General features: G+C 57.0%; 1 protein-coding gene across 4 annotated transcripts in view; it reads left to right on the forward strand.

Moving 5' to 3' along the window:
* Positions 1–12,058, forward strand: part of NRTN (neurturin) — a 24,479-nt gene continuing 12,421 nt past the window's right edge. For all 4 annotated transcript variants that reach the window (XR_011325891.1, XR_011325890.1, XM_069790195.1 and 1 more), the window contains exon 1: positions 1–335. The gene's annotated coding sequence lies outside the window, so the exon portion shown is untranslated. The remainder of the gene's footprint in view (positions 336–12,058) is intronic.

Below are 12,058 nucleotides of genomic sequence, written 5' to 3' on the forward strand. Positions count from 1 at the left end.
CCGACACCGGCATCGGGACCGGAGCGCAGCCCGGCTCGGCACCGGGTGGAGGCGGTCGCGGGTGGGGCGGGGGAACCGGCCGGCTCCAAACCCGCCCCCCGCCGCGGGGAGGAGGCGGTGGCCGAGCCCCCCCCCCCCCCCCCCGCGCCGTGCCGTGCCGTGCCGAGCCGTGCCGTGCTCCAGCCGCGCCGTGCCGTGCCGAGCCCAGCCCAGGCGGACCCACGCCGTAACGAGCCTTTCCTCCGCCTCTCGTCCATGGAGGTCCCCGGTCCCACGCGTGTCCCGGCCCCGGCACGGAGTCGCCGCTGAGCCCTGAGTACCGGCCCGGCGTCCAGGTAAGCCCCGCGGTCGGTCCCGGTCCCCGGTTCCTCCGGGAGAAGCGGCCACGGGCACCTGCCCGTAACCGGGACGGATCCTGCCCTTCACCCGGCGGTGCGGGACCCGGGGGGCGGCTCCGGGGGTCCCGGCGGAGCCTCTTTCCCCTGGGGGGGGGACCTGGTCCCGCCGTGCCCAGCCCTGGGTTTTGCCCCTTTTTATTTCTCCCCGGTCCTATCCGAGCTCGGTGGGGTCGGATGCTGCCAACCCGCAAACGGGGCAGAATCGGGTCCTTTGGGCTTCCTCGGAGGATGCGAGGAGGAGGAGGAGGAATTGGGGGGGGGGGGGGGGGGAGCCAGGATCTGGCCCCCCGCTGCCCACCTCCCGCTCGGTGTCGGGGCGGCCTTTGCGGCTGCCGAAGGAGTTTGCTTCATACTTGGAGACCGTCCCGCCACGCAGAAACACAAACACGGCGAGGGACGGCTCAGGGTGCAGTTTATTCACAGGAGGTGGGGGGGGAAAAAATGCGTCCTGTCTAAATATTAGTTTTAAGAAACGGAAGGATCTACGACCGGGCTCTGTCTGCATCTGCAACCCCGTCACCTTCTCCCGGCTCCAGCCGCCAGCTTTCGGCCGCCGCCGAGCTGTGGTAACCATATCCAGAGCTTTGCAGGGGCTGGGAGGCGAATTTCAGCCCGGCGTCGAGGGAGGGAATTTCCCATTCTTGCTGCGGTCTGTACGAAGGCTTTAAAAAAACAACTTAGACCTCGGATGTCTTTATTGCACATATATGGTAGCTTGTAGCCAGCACTGATTTAAATCCCATCGTTGCTTCGGGAGCCAATCCACAATTAGGCGCTGGGTCGAGGGCATGGTTTATCGCAGCGGGAGAAGGGACTGCCTGCTGTCGGAAGCGGGGTGTGAGTCCTGGATGTGTGCTGAACTCCCAGGTCTGAAGCCAGGATCATCTGTGGAGCCCAAATTCAGACTCTCGTGTTTGTGGGTGCTCCTAGATTTAATGGCAGAAGCGGCCGAGATGCTGCACGGTACAGGGCAGCATTGAGCAGGGAAGTGGGGGTTTCTGGGCAAGATTTTAGGAGGCTTGAGCACTTGGTTTTGGTTTTTTAGCTGCTGGTTTTAACAGGGCCTTTGGTTCAGACCCAAATCTACCTGCCGCGGCACTGACTCCAGGTTGCAAAGCAGAGCAGCGCTGACTCTGGTTGCAAAGCAGAGCTAGAGATGTTTGCTCCTGGGATTTGCTCTGGGCTGTGGCAGTGCCCCGGTGTGAGCATCCTCGGTGTCACCACAGAGCTGCCCGTCAGCCGGCGGCAGGCTGCGGGCTCGTCCTCCGCCTCCGTCCCCAGCAGCTCCAGGGCTCAGCTGGGCAGGAGAAAACGAGACTTTCCTACGTTTCTATATTTCAAGTTTTTAAGTAGCGCTGGATTTCAAAGTGCTTGCTCAATCCTGGTCCAGCTCGTGTCTTGCTTGGAGGAAGGAGCAGAGGAGGTGCAGTGCATCCCGATGCCGGCTGCAGGCATCCCGGGGGGATGCCAGGCTGTCCCTCCCGCTTTGCAATCAGTCTGTGTGCGGTTGCAGCTACTTCGCAGCAGGATGCGGCACCAGGGCCAGACTCCTCCCGGGCTGCAACGGTCACAGGATTTTCAAGGGCAAGGGGAGCACCCAGCACCTTCCAGGCCTCCTGTAAATAAGACGAGCTGGTCCAGTCTGCTGTGATACAGCCTGGCGGGGGTGGACATGCTGGTCCTGGCACTGCTCCGGTATCCCTTCTTACTGGGAGGTGGGCACCCCTGGGTGCCTGTGCTGAGGGAGGACTGGGTGGTGCTGGGTGCTGCTGGGTGCTGGGAGCAGACCTGGCTGTGGCTGCACTGGGTGCCCTCCCACGGTGCAGATGCGAATCACAGCTCTCTGCTCAGCCATCTCCCTGCTCTCCCAGTGAAAGGCCCCTCCTAGGGCTGCCCTTGGGCTGCTCTCCTGTGACCGTACCAGGCTCGGGGGCTCCAGGCCATGCTTTTGAGGTTGATTTCCACCTTTGGGGGACTGCAAGGGAGGATCTAAGTTTTGCAATACCCACTTTTTGAGGTCGAGGTACCTCTCATGTGGCCCTAAACACAGCCCAGCGTGGCCAGAGCAGGTGTCACCTTGGCTGTCCCCAGCGCAGCATGCCATGCACACTCCCGGTCCGGTGGCATTCAGCACACAGGGCAGGCAGCTTCTTACCCAGGAGAGCCCCATCCTGTGAGATGCTGAGCCATGCCATGCCCACGCAGGGGTGGGCTTGGGAGGGGGGTCACAAAGAGCCAACAACTGCCTGTTGATGTCAGCCCCTGCCTACAGAGCATCTCACGGTACCCAGCAGGGCTGAGCCTCAGCGGAGAGGGAGATGCTGAGAGGAGGGGAAGGTCCCGGGGCCCTGCATGGGTGCCCGTCGCAGGAGGTGCAGTAATGCAGCTCAGGACTGGGGTGTGTGTTTTACTGGTGTGGGGTTGTTTTTTTCCCCTGGTGCCACAGGCAATTTCATTGCTGCTCTAAGCTAAAGCACATGTCCGCTATCCTACTTCCAGGACCCTTGCTAAGCCCAGCAGAGCAGCAGCATGTGATCCCATTCCAGTGGCTCCCAGGGCTTGGTGTGTGTAGGGAGGGGGTGAGGACCTGGGTACCACCCGGTCCTTCCATTCCCACTGTGCCAGGGATCACTTGGCATCCCAAAAGTGCTGCTGCAGCAATGCAGCTATGGAGTGGACCGGTCCCTTGGTCAGGGTGAGCCATCTGCTCCAGCTCTACCGTTAGCTGGTTGGACTGGAGAAATCCTACCCAACCCAGCTTTTTCTGGGAATTGGCCAGTTTGGAGTAGTCTTTCTCCATTAAACTTGGAGGAGAGGAAAAGAAACCCAAACTTCCTCCCTCTTGCTTGTGCCGGGCATGGTGCGGAGATGCTCTCGTGTGAAGGAGCATCCCAAGAGCATAGGAACGAAGCAACCCCCTCTGCGATCGCCCTGGGAAGGGAAATGCCACAAGCAGTTTCGTTCCCATCACTTCTTCATCACGAAACCCAAAACGGGCTCACTTTGTAACTTAGCATCCAAAGAGCTAAATTGAAACAATCTATTTGCCACCGCGTTGTTCTCAAATGATGACAAAAAAGCATTTCCTTCCGCAGCTGTTCAAAGGCCGCGTCGCCAGCATGTCAGTCCCCTAATAAGCAATGTCAGCCGCATCAACGCTGGTTTTCATGAAGTGTTTTGATTTTGATGGAACCACTTTTTTTTTTTTTTCCAGCAGAAAAGGTTTCCTTTGAACTTTGTCCAAACCGAACATGTAAGGGGGTGGATGGTGGCTGCCGGGAGGGAAGCAGGGTAGCCCTGCCTGGCGCTTGCTGGGGGAAGGCAGCGCTCCGAGGAGCCGGCATCCCCGCACAGCCCCGGCGCAGCAGGAGATGTCCCAGGAGGGGAAGTTCCTTCTTTAGCATCACTCCCTGGCTGCAATAATCCATGGCAGGAGTTGCATTTTTCTCTATTTCAGCAGCTTTTTTGCAGCGCAGGGACCTGGCTATGTGGTGCTTGGGCCAGGGCAATAAATCCCATCCATAAGCCCTCCTGGGCAATGCCCGGTGCTGAGCAAGGAGATCATTCGTGAGCAGGGTCCGGGCTTGCGGAGTTTGCTGTAGTGGGGCTCCGGGCTTTAGGGAACCCCTTGATTTCACCTTGGCTTGCTTTTTTCCAGGCTGTGGCAGAGGGGTGAGGTGGTTGTAAGCCCACCCCTAGTCCTTCCTAGGGAGAAAAACGTGTCCTTGAAGGAACCAAATGAATGCTGATTTTTGAAGCCTATGTAAAGCAAGCAAATAGGCCAAGATTTTGGGGATGGATAAACTGCCATCATTGGGGCTGGAGAGGGCTGGCAGCCCACTACCCTTGCTGTCTCCAGGCCATGGCAGCTCCAGGGGCATCCAGGCATCGACAAACACGTTTTGGTCGAGTCCTGGGTTGAGAACTGCTTTTGCCCCGTTGTTGCTGTCTCTGGGTCTCGCTTATGATGGCAGAGCTGTTTGCAAAAGCGCTGAGTGCTCGCATCACTGACCAGGCCATGGCTTCTGCATGGCTTGTGGTGGCTTTTTGCTTTTAATAATGTTGGTTTTGGCTGTGCTCTGACGGAGCTGGCTGGGAGCACTGGGTGTATTTATTGCCGGCTGTTGTTGCTCCCTGACCCTCCCCTACAAAACACTGGGGCTGTTGGACTTGGTGAAGGCGGCTGGTGGCCAAAGACCTCTTGGCCCCGTAAAATGGGGCAGAGCCCCCAGTTCTGCTGCCCTGGGCAGCCTCGTGCTGCGCTTCTGGAGCAGAGCAGGGTCAGCTCATCCCTGTGCCACTGACCACAGGGCTGCAAGCCAAAATCCCAAATCCTTGTGGGGTTCATCCCAGTGGTTGTCATCCCCAAGCAGCTCTGAGCTGCAGCCGGCAGAGCTGTGCCGGGAGGAACAGGCAGGGGATGCTCCCAGAAAGGTGCTGGAGTGGCCTTTTGGCTTTTCCCTGGGGTTCTCCCTCTCTGCTGCCTTCCCGACAACAGGCAAGGATGCTGTGCCCTTGTGCAACATGGGGGGACCAAAGCCAGCCAAAACCTTGGGTACCAATTAAAACATCTTCATCCCCTCGAGCAGGTGCTGCATCCCACCCGGGGACACCAGTCCCATCCCTCTGGGGTGTCACCGAGGAAAGGCTCGCCTCTGATTTAATAGGGCAGCTGCTGTCTTCGTTAAGTGGTGCTGGCTTATTAAGAGCACATTTTTGAGGCTTAGCAGCTCCACGGAGCTGTCTGGGAGGGACGGTGCCAGCGGCGGAGCTGCCGCACGTGGCAGGAGGACGCGGGGAGGCGGCCGCTGGCAGCGATGCTCTGCCGAGCCGAGCTGGGCTGGGTGCCGGCGGCATCACCTCACTTCCCCAAACCGGGGACACACACACGCCTCTTTAGTGCCCAAGGGTGCTTGGGAGAGGCTGAAAGGACCCAGCCAGGATTTGGGTGGCACGAGCCCTCTGAGCACCCGCGGAGGAGGGATGCATAGGCATGAAGGGATGGTGATGGCCAGCTGTGCCCTGGCAAAGCATCACTTGCGGTAGGATCTCCCTGGCAGAGGACCGACGGGGAGGAGAGGGGGATCTGGCCCTCCTCCTGTCTCCGGGAGCAGATCTGAGAACAATTATCTTTTCCATCCCCAAACACCGGCACAGGAGCTGTGGTGGGATGGGCTGTGGAGGAGAGGTGGCATCGGCACGCCGGCCCAGGGCTCCCCACCAGGACGGGGATGACGGCGGGGTGTAGGGCTTGGCTGTGCCTGCCGGCTCCGCTCCCGCAGGCAGCAGGAGAGGAGATGTGCAGCAATCCCATCTTCTTGCTGGAGCTCTTCCTCCAGCCGCGCCGTTATCTTCCAGCAGCGCTTTCTTTAATTTCCTGTTGCTCTGAGCAGCGCCAGCAGGTCCCGCTGCAACCTCTGGGCTGGGAAGGGTGGAAAATTGGCAGAAAAGGGGCAGATTGTTCCTGCCCACATTGCCTCGCAGTCCTGCCCTCACCTTGCTGACAGTGCTGGCTTCTCCACAGGAGCACGAGCAGGGTTTGAACGGCCGTGCTTTGATTGCAAAGAACGTTTTATGGCAGCGCAGAGCACACCATGCTGTCGGCTGGGGGCAGGAAAACCTATCCCGATCTCTTATCCACAAGCTCGATTAGATCTGATCTGGAGTTGCAGGAGACGGGTGGGAAGGGCAATGCCTCCATAGTTCTCCCACACCGATGTCCTGGGATCGCTTGGGTGTGATCAGAGGGCTCAGAGGGCAAAACTTTGCTTTGTCGGGAGCTGCGTGACTCTTCCATGCTGAAAGCCTCTGGTCCCTGAGGGCATCCCAAGCAGGTTTTCCCCACAGTGACAGGAAAGCTCCAGGGACTTGTCTGTCTGCATCAGCATGATGCTGTACCACTGTATCTGCATCTCTGCATGCAAAGGCCCAGGTGACTCTGACCTGCTGCCTTTTGGGGACCCTCCAGCTATTCCCATCATCTCCAGCCATCTTTATCCCAAGCATCTCCCAGTTTTGAACTTCCACCACCCAAAAATCTCCATTCCCAGTCCACTGCTGTTTCTGTCTCAGGAGGAATTTCTCATTTGTTCACTCTGGAGCAGCACTAAGTGGTTCAATATGTCGGCAGTTGCTGCTGGAGTCGGACAGTAAATGCTAATGGGATATTAGTCTGTGCACCGTCCAAAACCCACTGGAAGGGTTTAGTGCAAATTGGATTTGCAAACCTCTCTCGGGTCTCTCTGCCCTCAGCAAAGCGCTGTAATCCCCGGCGGGCGCCTTGACAAGCCAGCTCCTTCTGTGCAAAAAGAAATTAAATATATAGAGGGGAAAAAAGGAGTGAAGATAGGGGGGATTTCCCACTGCCAGGCTGGAGGCGGCATCGGCATCACCAGTGCTTCTTGGTCTGGTTGCTGTTGAGGGATGCGGATGGGTGCTCATCCCTCATGGGGCACCTGGGGGCTGTAACTCCCCCGTCCTGCCCCCAGCATGGCTTGTTTCTGGCTCAACCTGTCCTGCTTGCAGGGATGCTGGGATAGGGCAGGATCTGTTTCTCTGGGGATGAGAACGGGAATTATTAAAGTGGGAGCTGAAGGGACAATGCCAGCTCACCGGAGACACGTGGAAAAGCCAGAGGTGGCCACTCTGCTCCCACGGGCGCCTTGGAAAAATGGGGAGTTAATACACAGAGTCCTTCAAGGGCCATCATGCTCTCAGGACATTTTTGCAAAGGGGAAACTGAGGCACGCTGCCCCACAGTGACCCCCCCCCCGTGGATTTGGGGGAGCCAGAGTGTGCCGCGACACCAGCCAAATCCACAAAGAAGGAAAACCCTACAAAACAGGGAAGGTGAAAGCAGCCAAAGCTGCTGCGTGGGAGGAGGCGATGCTTTTATGGCAGCCCTCTTACCCTCCTGCCTCCGTTGTGTTTTTCCCTCCTGGATCCCACCAAGGGCTTTTGCTTTCTTGGGAAAAGGAGATTTTGCCCCCAGCGCACCCGTGGCAGCTCACAGATACCAGCGGTGTCGAAACCGGCCCAGAGGAAAGCACATCTGGGGCCTGGGCTCCATCTCACTGCCAAAATTTAAGCTTTTAACCCTATTTCCTGAGGCACTGGGATTGTTCAAACAAGCCACAGTAATTAGTTTCCTCCGACAAACCGCCCCTTTTTGGCATCGCGCGGTTATTTAGTGCATGGGGGGGTGGTTTGTCACTCCAAAAAAAAAAAAAATTTACGTTCAGACTTCAGGTTTCAGCATGAGGGGGAAATTTTGGGCTGGAGAAACAGTGTCAGGCAGTGCATAAGACTGCTGCTTGCTGGAACACCAGCACCCATGGGTGCCCAGCACTGTGGGGGGTCTTGCTTGTGGGTTTTTTTTTTTTTTTTTTTGGCTGGAGTTATCCCTGATTTCCTGCAGGGGTACAGAAACTGTCCTAGGTTTAGTGGGATTTCAAATTATATGTTTTTATTTTCTCTGCCCATCAGCAAATGGGATTTGGCTGCGTCAATGGGGTTTTTTTGCAGTTTTTATTCCCACCTTGTTTCCTGTTACAGCGTTATTTCACGTCATGCCACAAGCGACACTCTCTGCTCCAGCTGACGTGCCAAGCAATACCATCCTGAAGCATTTATCATAATTTTGTCTCTAATTACTCATCTCTTATCATAAAGGGTGGCTCTTGCTGCTGCTTAGACCTGACTGAATCAGCTTATAAAGGTTTTTGGGTTGCTGTAGCCTTGCTGACCTTGATGAAGCAGTTACACCTTGTCAGGGTCAGTAGGGACATGCAGCCGCCGGGCTGGGGACCAGCACGTGCTGGAACCCATGAGCTGGGGACCACACCGCCCATGTCCAACCAGCTAGGATTTATAAATGCTGTAGCTAGGAAGAAGAACAGAGATCCCCAAAATGTGATGTTTTCAATGATTTTTTTTGCAGAACTGGCATATGAGGGATGTTGGGGGTGGAGGTCTTGGCCGGGTGCCCCCAGACCTCTGTGCAGGCACCACCCGGGTGTCCCTGTGCTGGCCGGGCAGGGTGAACACTGCAGTGAGTCGTGCTGCATTTAAACCGCTTTTTTTTTTTTTTTAATGCTGATTTATATTGCAGCTGCGTTTCTGCCTCCGTCGTGCCCCGGTGAGCGACAGAGAGAGCGGCAAGGACGGGAGCGGCAGGGTGGGAGATGAGGGCAGCCAAGGCTGGAGAGAAAGCAGCATCTTTATTTGCCCACGCAGGGATCAGCTAAGCCCAGCCAGGGCTAAACCGGTCCCAACGAGGGGACCCAGCGGGACACCGTGGCAGAAATCACCATGCTGCTGCCCTCGGGTCTGCGTCTGCAGCGGGATTCCTCCCCGCCACGCACCTGCTGTATCCCCTGTTAATTAATGACATGAAAGCTCGCGTGGGACCTCCAGGGAAGGAATCAAAGGGGCTTGCGCTGCCTCCCACGGCGTGGATGTGTCCCGCGGGGCCACCTGCCTCCCCGCAGCCCCACGCCGTGTCGGGGCGCACGCTGGACGGTGAGAGCAGAAATCCCACAGGAGGGACGGGAGATGGTGAGACTGGTCGGCATCATCCTGGCATCTGGCTCGCGAGGACTCCTTGGAGGAGTCGAGCCCCAAAATGGGTCTGAGTGGGGCTGGCTGTGCTCCGGGAGGTGGGGAGGGGAGATGAGTGGGTCGTGGCCCTGGGGTTTCTGGGCTGGGGGCACCGGAGCAGTGCCAGGCACTGCACAGGGCACTGGCACTGGGTTTTCTGTCCCGGTGAGTTTGGCTTCTCCTGCCCATCCAAGCCAGTGTGGCTTGGGGCAGCAGGATGCTGTCCCCTGCCATGCAGGGACAGCTCTTCAAGGTGCCTCTTGGCCGTGGAACAAATTGGGATTTTTTTCCCCTGTGCTCCATCCCCTCCTGGAAGAGCTGCCAAACCCCCTCGCTGGCAGCATTTGCTCAGTTCCCATCGGTGCCGTTGGCTCCCCCAGCTCAGGGACACGGACAGGGCATCTCCTCCTTGGCGTGGGGCTCTGGCCATGCCATGGGGTCTGCAGGGGGTCCTGTGCCTGCTCGTTCCCAGCTCTACAGCCCGTGGGGAGAAGATGATGCCCTTCGGTGAGGCATATCACCGGAGGTGCCAAGGGATGCGGGATGCATGTATGGCTCGGATGAGTTAATGTACCTGAAATTCCTGCCACCTCCTGGTGCCATCTCCGGTGGTCAGCCTGGCTGCCTTTGAGCTGGTTTGGCTCCCTGAAATCCGAAATGAGGGAAATGGTGGGAATATAGATGGGGCCAAGAGCAGGGCTGCTCTGTCTGATGGCAACTACCCTGGCTGAGCTCAGCAGGGCTAGAAAGCTGTGCCCCAACCTTACTGCTCACATTGAGACGCAGCATCCCAGCTGTGGCAAAGCTGTGAAATCTTCCTTCTCCGGCCACGACCTGGAGCACAGCGTGGCCATCATCCACTGGCATTGCCTGCAGCACCACAGGGCGCACATGCCCCTAGCAAATCCTTCAGCTGTGTCACATGGGCTTGGTGAGGACTTATTTTTCTTATTATTTTTATTGTGATGATGGGGTTGTGGGGTTTTTTGTTGTTTTTTTTTTTTTTACCCAGCTGCGTGGAGGGATGTAAACCAAACCCGCCGTAATTCAGCCTGAATGTAAATGTCATGTCAGCGTGGGAACGGTGCAGCTTGCCGATGGTTGGCGTGTTCAGCCAAGGGGCTCCCCATGCTGCCGGGAACGCTGATGCTCCCCCCGCCCAGCCGTGGCCCCTTCTCCCCCTCCGCCATCCTGTGGGTCCGGGACCAGCTCCGCTGCTGCCGTTTCCTCACCAGAGCCGAGCGGCTGCAGCCAGGAGGAGCTTTGGCGGTCGCCCCAAAAGGTTTTCCTAGAGGAGCTGGGCTGCAGCAGGGAGCCCAGGGATGAGGGTCTGGCTTGTTTTTGGTCGGCTCTTTTTTTTGGGGGGGGAACGGGACTGGGGGAAGCTGGGGCTGCGGGAAGAGCTTTGGAGTTTCTCGCGTTGGGCTGGTTTTCACTTAGGCAAAGCAGAACCATCTGTCCCACGCTCGGCTCTGGTTTTGCTTATGGGGGAGCGGGGAGAGCTGGGGAGGGGAGGAAGGCGGCGCAGGGATGAGCCAACGCTGTGGGCCTGTGGGATGCACCACGGCCATCGTCGCTTTTGGCATTCAAAGCATCAGGCTGTGCCGGGGTGAGAGAGCTGCCGGCAAGGACGTGGGTGCCGCTGCCCCGTGTCCCCAGCCAAGGGGATGTCTGCACTGAGGTGGTGGCACTCTGTGTCCCCGGAGCAGAGCTGGAGATGGGGACATTGTCCTCCTTCCCCTCCTTTATGCACCCACTTACTGTCAAACGAGCAGGAAAATCCAACAGTTCAACTCAGATCAGAGTTTGGGGCTTTTTTCCTTTCAACGCTCCCCGTTTTGGGGCCAATTTTGCCATTTTGGGGGCTGCTTTGACCCTGGGGCATTGGCCATCCCACTGCAGGCTCTGGTGCTCTCAGTGCAGCATCCACCCTGGTCAGGGGTGTCAGACACCCCGATGCTCTTTTGGGGGGTCCAATTCCCCGAAAAGCATGTCAGGAGCTTGCGATAAGTTTGGTGGAAGTCTGCCCAGGTGGTGTCTCTGCCACTCCCATCCCCTCCGGGACCGGCTGACCATCCTCCGAGCAGGACCAGGCGTTGAGCCGGAGGCTGCTGCTGGAGGAGCCGCTTTTCAGCAGCCCCTGGAGCTGCTTCACGGTGAGCCTGGATGGAAATTGTTTAATTCCTGCGGGGTGAGTCATGAGGAGCCAGGATTTCAAAGCAGCTTGGCTCCCATGTAAGGCACTAAAATAAACAGTGTGTGGCAGGTGGAAGCTCTCTCTGATGTCCCATCAAGGCCTTTGTCTTTCCAAGTGGTTTGTGTTGCCAAAAAAACCTCGGCCACTCCGTGGCCTCATCCATTCTTGCGGCGTGGCTGAGTCAATGCCCAGAAGCATGAATCGACTGAAAATTTATGACACACTTATAATATAATGTCTTTTGGGTTCTCTGCATTCTGGGCTTTGAAGCGTCAGGACTGAAAGTTTTTGCGTCTCCTCTTTCCCCCTGCAGCAAGGAGGATTTAGGGTAAAAAAAAAAATAAAACTCTGCTTTTCCTCCTTCATCTCGTGACTCCAGGAGCTGAGGCTTTAATGAGTCAGCGGATATTGGAAACAAATCCTCAGTCTGCTTGAAAAATTGGAAATGGGTTAGAAAAAAAAGAGCTATGAGAAAAACTGAGACCATGAAAAGCAAGGGAAGTCCGAGAAGCCCATAATGTTCTGTTTTTGTGAGCGAAGGTAACACATCTGCAGAGAAGGGGTTGCTGCTTTTTGATTTAGTAGGAAAAGGCAGCGGAAACATCGACACTCGGGAGCTGAAGCAAAGAAAACTCCAACTAGAAATGAGACTCAATTGATTTGACTTTTTTTTTTTTTGCTGAACAGTGAGGGTAATCAAGCCTTGGAAAAGTTTACTTAGGGCCGTGGGGTGGATTTGTTGGATCCCCTTTGAAAAGAAAGATGAGAGGCACGAGGAGCTCATGGAGGGTTTTTGGGAGGATCTGCAGCGGTGGGGGGAGCCAAGATAATCAACTTGCTCCCTCCAGACTAAGCAATGGGAGTT

This window comes from Haliaeetus albicilla, chromosome 8, assembly GCF_947461875.1.
Source record: "Haliaeetus albicilla chromosome 8, bHalAlb1.1, whole genome shotgun sequence".
Classification (NCBI taxonomy): Eukaryota; Metazoa; Chordata; class Aves; order Accipitriformes; family Accipitridae; genus Haliaeetus; species Haliaeetus albicilla.